Source organism: Corythoichthys intestinalis, chromosome 6 (genome assembly GCF_030265065.1).
Source record: "Corythoichthys intestinalis isolate RoL2023-P3 chromosome 6, ASM3026506v1, whole genome shotgun sequence".
Taxonomy (NCBI): domain Eukaryota; kingdom Metazoa; phylum Chordata; class Actinopteri; order Syngnathiformes; family Syngnathidae; genus Corythoichthys; species Corythoichthys intestinalis.
The window spans coordinates 52,612,808-52,623,819 of NC_080400.1; positions in this window are offsets into that span (position 1 = coordinate 52,612,808).

Sequence of the window (11,012 nt, forward strand, 5' to 3'; positions counted from 1 at the left end):
CCGACCTTTTTTGCACCACGGACCGGTGTGATTTGGGTCTTTTTTTGGTCTTTTTTTTTTTACGGACCGGTGTTCTGTCAAATTTTGCACCCTTATAAAATTTTGCTCCCAAAGCTCTTGTGGCGGCGAAAAAAAGCCCTCTTTTATATTCAGTTGGACTCTCAATGTTATCCAAAGGTGCTAAAAAAACTATTTACATCATAAACATACACATGCAACACAAAAATTGCGTAAATTAATGCTTAACGACACGGTGAAGTCGGTATGTGAGAGCTGCGTGTTGTGTGCAGCTAACAAGGCAAACGTAAGTTATTATTCCTTTCTTTAAAGCAAGTTTGTAGTGTTTACTTTGGAATCGCTGCATTTGCGGCCATTTTTAACGTTACGCGCATGGAAAATTTGTCAGAAAACCGGCAATTTGTGAAAGAAAAATACAGCAAATATAAAATAACATTTGTTTTTAGCGCCGTTGTGTTAAGTGCAGGGAAAAAAATAACTCACCCGCTGAATCAGTGGGAGGCCTAAACTTGTTTCGTTGAGACGAGATGGTCCCATCAAAGTGTGATGGGAGAGTGAGAGAAGCCCGCTTCACAAAGATACGATGCTGGAAATTGTAGCACGGTTTTCAATGCTCTACTAGCGATGTCAGGATATTCCGGAATGACTTTAATCCAGAACCTCGGTAGAGTTTTTGTCTCAAATGTACGTTTAAGGTCGCCGTCATTTGTGATCTCTACAAATTGATCCTCCTATTGCACAGACATACTCGAATCACTCGGTTTATTCACAAATGGGTCACGAATCCACTCCTTCGCACTTCATGGGTCTTTGGGTGATTGGGAAGTAGTGTAGATTGTTTTCTTCGAGGTTTTAGGCTCATCTTCTGGCTGGTCAGGTGCCCTTTTCCTCGTGAAAAATCTGTCCAAAGACGTGTTTTTCAGTCATTCTAGTGTGGGGGCTAATTATTTCCGGGAACAAATGTGATGCACCTGCCCTACATCAGACATTATTATCGAGGACAAGCGCAAATAGATATACAAAATAAGATGTACTGCTAGCAATCAGTGGATTTCTATGTAGACATTCCACCCTGTAGTATTATATCTAGAGTAGACAGGGATACTGGTGTGTTAAGGGGCACAGGCCAAAGTTAATTTGGTGGGGACAATTTCAGGGGTCAATTTCAGCATCCTGAAAAGTTGGTAGTGTTATCTCCCTACCGTCCCGAATATGCAAACCAACGCTCTTGCTTGGAATCCCACCTCACAGTTGTTGTTTTTTTCATGTTGCAAAAGTTTTTTATGAAAAGAATCAAGCTTAACAGTATAAGTTTAAAAAAATATTCTCATTTACAGTAAAGAAACATTAAAACAACATTAGCACAGCACTTTACATGTGAAATGCTTGTCAGCTGATGATAGTTGCGTACATGCTTTGCTGTCATTCTTCTCAGCCTCGGGGTAGTAAAAGACCTTTCATTTTAGTCCAATTAGGCTGCAACGCATGCACCAACAAGCCTTATCCAGCTCATTTCCTCTTCATCTTCACTAGTTTTGTAGCCCGGAGGAAGCTCTCAAAAACTAACTTTGTTCACGTTGTTGTTGTTATTGTTTCTCATCCTGAGGGAGGACACAAAGTATAGTTGGACCTCCTCCGTTATATATAGACGGATCAGAATTAAATTTGTTAAGTATATTATAGGGATGTGTACGCATTGATTATGCATTGATCCACAGACTCAAATTTGTGAATTTTTATCCCAGGGCTGATTAATTATATTACTTACTTGCTGAATTAAAATTGTCGCTGTTATTTGAGGACAAATATAGGAGAGAGAGACCGATTATCAGCCCGGCCAATTATTGGCACCAATATTTGGACATTTGATTTATATCGGCATCGGCCTTTATCCAAATCCGTCTGGGCCGATATGAAAGTCCATTTATAACTGGGTTATTTCGGCTCAGATGCAGCTGTGCCTCTCTCTCCTGCCTGCTGTTTCCTGCACTAGTATTTACCTCCTCCTCTGATTGGTTAAATGGTAACTACTGATTGATCTGACACATTTCTGTGCAAATTTTAACTTTGTATACGATTACCTTATAAAATCTCTGGAAGCAAGTTTTTATTTGCATTTACTAGAGATTATGCTGAGCCTGAGAACTCCCTGTATTCTTGTTGTATTGCCTTTTGTGTGGAAAAAAATTTAGAGAGCTATTTATTTAACCTTTTACCTAACTTTCGAAGCGACGTTTCTGAGTCTAGGAAATTCAGGCATTTCTGGAGGTTTTTTTTTTCATTTGTGTGATTTAATAAACATGCTTTTGGCATTTCAATAAAGTTCAGTGTTTGCATTATTCATTTTTTACGCCAATTATTACACTTTTCGTGCAAATGAATATCGGCACCAAAAATTGGTTATCGGCCCCTCTTAATACCAATAACCAGTATCGATCCTGAAAAATCCATATCGGCCGATGTCTAATACAGTCATGTGAAAAAATTAGGACACGCCATTAAATATTTAGTTCTGTGTTAAGAAATGTTCACATATCAATGTCTGATCTTGTTTTTCTTTATTTCTGGAAAAGAAAGTGTTTTAATTGCAGGTAAACAAGGAAACTTAACATAGTTTTACTCATTAAACCAAATATATCAACAAAAATGCATATTCTAACTGAGGAAAAAGTTAGGGCACCCTACCACCTAATAGCTAGTGTTACCCCCTTTGGCTGAAATAACGAGAGTGAGACACTTTTTCTAGCCATCTAGCAGTCTTTGACATCGGTCTGAAGAAAGTTGCCCCACTCCTCAACACAGAATACTTTCAACAGTGAGATGTCTGAGGGTTTTCGTGCATGTACAGCCCGTTTCAACTCAGCCCACAGCATCTCAATGGGATTAAGATCTGGGATTTGACTGGGCCATTGCAGGACTCTCCAACTCTTTCTTCCTTTTCAGCCAGTCCTTGGTGGATTTACTGATATGCTTTGGGTCATTGTCATGTTGCAGGGTCCAGTTTCGCTTCAGCTTTAATTTTTTCACAGATGAGCTCACATGTTCCTAAAGCACCCTCTTATACACGATAGAATTCATGGTGGATTCTATGATGGTGAGCTGGCTAGGTCCTGCTGCTGCAAAGCATCCCCAAACCATGACACTTCCACCTCCATGCTTCACAGTTGGTATGAGGTTCTTCAATTTTAGACTCCTCCGTCCAAAGAACATTATTCCACAAGTCCTGGTCTTTGTCTACATTCACTCTGGCAAGCTTCAGTCTGGCCTTCATGTTCTTCATGGAGAGCAAAGGTTTCCTCCTTGCACACCTCCCATGAAGGTTAACTTGTGAAGTCTCTTTCTGATTGTAGAGGATTGCACTTTCACATCTCTCGGGGTGAACTTGCTTGGACCGCCAGACATGGGCATGTTGGCAGTTGTTTTGAATGTTCTCAACTTGTAGACTAATTTCCAGACTGTGGAATGCCTGATTTTATATTCTTTATAGAGATTTTTTGAAATCCCTTATCAGACTCATAAGCGTCTACAATCTTCTTTCTGAAGGCCTCAGACAGCTCCTTTCATCTCACCATGGTGTTTTCTCTCACTTCAACAGTCAGGGGCACACCAACCAAAATGTGAGGTTTAAATAAGGCAAGCCTCCTTCAAAACACTCCGTAATTATGTTTTAATCATGCGCACCTGATGTGATACACTTGTGTGTGATTTTAGCCATTTTAAGTAGGATTGAATGTGGGGTTGTCCCAATTGATTCCTCAACAGAAATTGCATTTATTTAAAATTACATTTCACAGAAAGTTATATATATATATTAAAAAAACCAATCAGTTTTAATTTTTTTATCCCTATTGGTTGAATCTCTCAAAATTGCTAAAATTTATATTAAATATCCATATGACCAAATATGATAGAAAACACACAGGCTTCCTTGGGGTGTCCTATTTTTTTCACATGACTGTATATAGCAACTTTCGAACGTTGATGTGATTTTTTTGTGTGTGCCTGGCAGACAGGCAGTTGCCGATGGCCCCGGCCAATGAAGAGGCCACAGAGGGCTGTCAAAATATTCCATAGAAACGACAAGAATTGCCCATTTCAAATGAAACACCTAAATCAAATTTAAGAGTTGTATAATAATGATGGATGATTTTCAGAGTGTAATTTTATTTCATGCTATTTATTCATAGTGTAAAATGCTTTTCTATTAAGATGTTTCTTCCAACTTTATTTTTCTTTTGATGTGACCTTATTCATTTACTTATTTATTGTACATTTATGTGTGCAAAAAAACAAAAATTTGCAGTGTGCACAGGTGGGGTGGGGGCCCAAGAGACTACAGCAATGCCACTGTCAGGGCTGAGTCATTACATTAATTGCGAACATAAAATTCTTACTCTTCCAATATTTGTGGACTGATCATAATGAAATTAGGCAAATGTATCCTAGATATGTATATACATCGATCCTCAGAGACTGATTAATTAAATTAATTTACTGCAGACTTATTGTTACCTGTAGATTCCGAGTTAACCAGTAGAGATTGCAAGGCGGTCTTAGTTAATTTTGTTTTTGCATGGCTTTTATTTGGAAAACTTTTAACTTCAAGTTGCCATGAGAGAAAATACTACTTCTTTTGTACACATGTAACTGTAAAACACTTAAAAAAGGATAAAAATATAGAGTACTGTGTCACATATTTATTATTTACATGATCTACATAAACTAAATGTACCACCAAAAAAAGTAAGACATCAAAAGTTGTCTCTGATTCTGCTTAGATTAAAAAAAAAATGTGGATGTGAATTCAGTAAAGTAAGATAACCTAAATACTTTGGTTCGACTGTGAAGAAGTATACTATCAATATTTAGCAGCTCCCTTTAGTCTATGCTGCTTGATCCTCTCCCTCATGTTCCTCGCACACCTCAGTTGAGGCTTCCTAACAGGTTTCCCTCGTGCTACAAGAAGTCCGTCTTGAGCCCTAATTGGGACCCTTCTCAAGATAATCTTATCTTGACTCTCAGCGAGCTCACAGGTCCACTTATGAGAGGAGGAGGTGGATGACGATGAGGATGAAGGGGAGGAGGATGAGGACGAAGAGGCGGTAGGATAGTTTGGAGGGGGGCGGGCCTCTGAGGGTATTCCAACTGGATGGCAGGATGCAGAACTGTGGTCTGAGACAGTGCGCAGGACCCCCTGAAAGAGGGATTTGGAGGTGTGGGGGTAATGTAGGTTTTGCACCCATGTAGCTGAAGAAGAACCTTTTTTAGTGGCAACCTGAGCAAACAAAGACAGTTAAAGTAATTTATACTGCTGTACAAGTACACTTTGTCAAAACCGGGGCCGGATGTATGGGTGGGCCGGGGTGGGCACGGCCCACCCAGACGTGAGTCGTGCCCACCCAATCAAAATGTCGGGAATATCTATTGTAGCGTCGCACTGGATATAGAGAACGCACAGCGAGTTGGTCTCACCTACTTTTTTACAGCAGGATTAACGGTTACTGTTGGCAGCAACAACGCCGAACAAGCAATCACCTAAACAAGCTGTTTTTCCAACCTCATTTGTTATCCGCGCGCTTCCTCTCTCTCCTCCAGGCACATACACACACGCACCCTCCGCTCGCCCCGCCCACTCCTACTCATCCAACCACACACACCCATCCGTACCAGAGGCGTTCGCTGACGGTAGGAAGCTGATAGAACAGCAATAATACTGTGGGGTCGTTACACTAAATATTCGGTCGAAGAAAGTAAAAAGATATCACAATATCTGTACCAATACCATATTATTGGGTGGGCAGCCGTGTTCCTCCCGACAGAACATAAAAAAGTGTTTTTGCCAGCGATGCAGAGTCGCTGTAAAAGCTGTAGTAGTACCAAGTAGCTCTACCGATTTCACCAATGAGACGTCGCAAAAATAATCACATGACTCCATTATACAAATCAGACGCAAGCTTGCCGTCCTAGCTTCACACCAGCCTGCTCAATCATGTGGTCTTTAGTACCGTAAAAAAATGAAGTATTTTATATTGAGCGCTGCTCTCAACAGGACTCAAAAGTGCGGATTTCAACCTCTATACCAGTTTTTATTTGGCATTGATTGACCAAGGATAACCGGATATATGCTCCTTTTAATTTCTAAATAGTAATAATGAAGAAACTCTTCACTATTCAAACGAGGAACTATTTTTTCCACCAGAGGGCACTCATGCTCTTTGGACGAAGAATGCCTCGTTTATGTTTTTTTTTCTCTCATTGGAATACATTTTTATTGTATTTCTTTGGCTTTATGCGGTTATGTAATGTGTTATTGTCTAGTATCATTATAACAACGGTTCATATACCATTGTAAAAAAAAAAAAAAAGCAGTTACTCAAAATGTCACTCTTAATTGAGTATTCTTTTCACTGCATACTTTTTTATTTGTACTTGAGTACATTTTTTGGATGACTACTTTTACTCTTACTTGAGTAATATTAGTTTGAAGTAACACTACTCTTAGTTGAGTAAAAATGTTGGCTGCTCTACCCACCTCTGCGTTTAAATATTGCAATTTAAATTTGCTTATAAAATCCAGACACTTATTCTGGAAGTTTTCAAAATGTTTCTTAAGTAGTTTTTAAAAACAAAGGTTTAATCAAACGTTGTACCAATGAAACCATTACATATGCACCGCAAAACCCCCAAAAAATTTTTTAAAAAAATGAAAAGCTTCCCTTGTTTTCAGTGTAAATATACTAGAAATAAGTGAAATTATCTGTGAGTGCTTCAATTAAATTTACTCACTTAGATTTCTTGAAATAAGAAAAATATCTAGCTGAAAATAAGCTTAAAAAACTTGTCAGAAATGTTTTTAAATTCAAGAATAGATATTGTTCAAAACATTATTGGAAAGCATTTTTCTCTTGATATAGGTGAAAAATGACCAACTTGTAGTTGTATGGCCTTAATAAGAACAAATACTGTAGCAATAGTAATATTTACTTAAAGTAAGTGGAAGAATCTGATGCATTAATCTGTTAACCAGCCGTTAACACTCAGAACAAGATGGAGAAAATTATTCGACTAAATTTAAGAAAAATTAAAGAAATGCAGAGGGTAAAAAAAAAGCCTGCATTGGGGGTGCCCCCTCAAGATTTCTTAGTGCCCACTCAGGTGGGTAAACCTAGATCCGGGCCTGGTCAAAACCGGCAATTTGTTATAAAATTATTTTATCCTTTAGGGCACAGGTGTCAAACCGATTCCAGAAAGGGCCAAGTGGGTGCTGGATTTTGTTCCAACCGATACAACGCAGAGAGTTTAACCAATGAACTTCCTGCTGAAACAAGCAGCACCTGACAAAGTTTACCTGATTACACATGTAAAAGATGTAATTGGTGAAAAGGTGTCCTCTTCATTGGTTGGAAAGCAAACCTGCACCCACTTGGCCCTTTCTGGAATCGGTTTCACACCTGTGCTTTAGTGTCTCAGGAGCAGAAGCCTCTTTCTACTCAATTTGGCAAGTGAGTTGCATGGCTCAACAGATCTGACAGTCAATTCCAGGGCACATAATAGTATATAAAAAAAAAAATCTTCATTCCACTCACACCTCGGGGCGTTACCGGGGGTAGGGGTGGGCAGTGCCCACCCACAGACAAGCTCTGCCCACCCAAAGAAAACTGGATGTAGTACTAACGGCAGTCTGGGCACCGTGTATGGTATTCCATTCATATAGTACTGATTTCATGTGTTCTAAGTTTTAACCTTTGCGTTGTTACCTCCTTTTTCACCTTATATATATATATTTTAAAAAATGAAATGTTGGTTTTGTTCCTAGGGGGCGCTACACACATTTACGCATATTTTGATTTTTTTTCTTTTCTTTTTTTATTGTTTTTATTTTTTTTTTACATTTTATCAAAGTTTTCACCAGTGTTCACCTGGCTGTTGAGTTTTGAAGCATTCTGGGGGGGTTAAAGTGGGGCTCCCAGTGCCGGCGGGACAAAGAATGACTGCTAGGGGGCGCTGCATAGTGTATTTTGGAATTTGTCTTTACACGGTATCAAAGATTGCACCTGTCTTGACCTGCCCGCCGATTTTAAAGCATTCTAAGGGGGTCAAATTGAGCTCAAAGGGGCTGCAGAACAAAGAATAACTATATTAATAATAATAATAATAAAACCGAGGAACCACAATAGGTTACCTAAAAAAACTGTCACCTGCATGTCCATTCTGTTCAGTTATGGATGTGTTCTAAGTCAAATAAAATAAAATCAACTTTTCTTTGTTTAGACCAAATCTCAACAACAGTTGTCTCAAGGAGAAAACAAAACATGTTTTAAGGTGCAGTAGACCTACGCTGGATTTCAACTTGAGCATTGTACCTTTTTTCTTTTTTGCCCCCCCAGGTAAGACTAATGCCCACCCACACCTGGCATCCTGGTAACACCACTGTTCACAACTCAAAGAATGTTAAGCGTCTGAACTGGATTTTTTGTGTTGTGACTCGTGAGTGGCATGAAGTCCAACGTTTTGTGTGGATATTTCCCAGGTGGGCACAAGGATTAACAAAGCCTACACCCAGACTGTTGATAGAGCACTTGATCTGCTCAGGACAATGGCGACCATCAGCATTCACAATCACAAACACAATCTATACTTTGAAATGAAACTCCAAATCATTTTAACATTTTAAAAGTGCTTATTTAAACTCTTTATACTGGTTATTTAGTGCTGCATTTGGGCCATTTTGTGAGCAGATCAGACTCCACACACACACACACACACACACACACGCACATTAAATAATATAAACCCAGGAAATAGTTCAATTTTTGTCTTGCGCTTTTTTAAAAGCAGGAATAAATTAAGGTCAGGGCTCTACACTACATAGCCTAACAGAAAATACTGTAAATACGTACATGTCGTTTTACCTTAGCAGATTTCGGCGCAACACTACTAGATTGTACCAATTTGGGAGGCATGACAATGTAAAAATTGAATACTAAGGAACTAGACCAATTTTTTCCCTCCCCCAGTCAAGAACTTTTTATTTCCTGCGTCACTGGTCCTAGCAAGGGGGGCTTTTGACGTCTAAAGGAGCGACGTCTGTATCGTAGCAACCATACATGTCATATATACGTAGAGCAATCATCGCACTCTAATTGTGCATAGGTATCGCCGCCATATTGGATGTGTCAAAGTGGAGCAATTTATGAAAACAATCAAAACTAATTTACTTCTCGCGAAACATATTGGAGTAAACATTTATAACTAAATTGAAAATTAAATAATGTTTTGTACGACATAACAATACTGCGAAATGGTAAAATCTCGTTTCTACGTTATTAGCATTTAGCATAGTAGTGTAATACTGTATTATTTTTTTTTGCAGTAGAATAGTGGTATTTAGTACCTTTTTTCTTACCCAGCGGCAAGAAGAACACTGTTTATGTGAGGAAGGCGACCCCAAGCGGTGAACAATCATACCAGCGCCCCACCATTAGGCAACATGTAATAATAAGATGACTGACTAAAACCAAAACAAAAATGGTCAACGATGCACAATTTAGAGCAGTGATCACAAACACGGTGGGTTGTTCTTAAAACAGTCACCAGTGATGAAGCATGGTTATTTACTTCCAATGAATTTTGGCACGAGCCAGTTGCCACATCATAGTTAAATAGTTGTTATATTACGTCAGCCAACTAGGGCTGCTACAATTAATTGACTAATCGACAACTCATAAAGTATCAAATTAATAGACAACTATTTTGATAGACATAATTTTCATTTCAATGTTTATATATTCGCATAAAAAAAGAAGGAAGAACTAACTCGTTTACATTTTTTATTTAAAAATAGAAAACCAAAATCTTGTAATTTCTTTTACATTTAGAGAAAAAATTGAGGAAAAAAAGAAAGAGTAAAATGTGTCTTTATTTTTAGTAAACGTTTTAATCTATTATTAACTGTTTACTTAAAAAAAAAAATTTTTTTAATTAAAGGTAAAAACTGAAGATGGCTGCATGGGTACAATGAAACCCTCTAAGTAAAACAGGAAACTACAGCGTCAGTCGAGGGACAAAACACACTATTTGGCTTGATTTCTAAGTTAATTTAAACCTCGCCATTGACACCCTGTGGTGTATTTAGTGTATCTAGTTTAATTTTGATTGAAAATGTTACAAATTTTATTCAAACGAAAACTACAAGTCTTTCTTGTGGATCCCTTTAACAGACAGAATAATAATGTTAATGCCATCTTGTGGATTTATTGTTATAATAAACAAATACAGTATTTATGTACAGTATGTTGAATGTATATATCCGTCTTATGTCTTTCCATTCCAACAATAATTTACAGAAAAATATGGCATATATTAGAGATGGTTTGAATTGCGATTAATTACGATTAATTATTTTTTTCCTTGATGTCCTAACACAGCTCTTTGGTCTTGGCCATTGTGGAGAGGTTGGATTTTGTTTGTTTGAGCATGTGAACAGGTGTCTTTTATACAGGTAACAAGTTCAAACAGGTGCAGTTACTTCCGGTAATGAGTGGAGAACAGGAGGGGTTCTTAAAAAAAGAACTGAGAGCCGAAATATTTACTAGTTGGTAATGAATCAAATACTTATTTCATGCAGTTAGATACAAATTTATTATTTAAAAATTATACAATGTGATTTTCTGGATTTTTGTATTAGATTCCGTCACTCACAGTTGAAGAGAACTTATGATACAAATTACAGACCTCTACATGGCTTGCAAGTGGGAAAACCAGCAAAATCGGCAGTGTATCAAATACTTGTTCTCCCCACTGTATACATATATACATATACATATATATATATATATATATATATACACACACACACCCATATATATATATGTATATATATATATGTATATAATATTATATATATAATATATAAACAAATAAATGGAAACCATCATTTTATGAAAATACAAATAATCTTTCGAAATAACAAAATATAGAGGCTACTTTTTTAT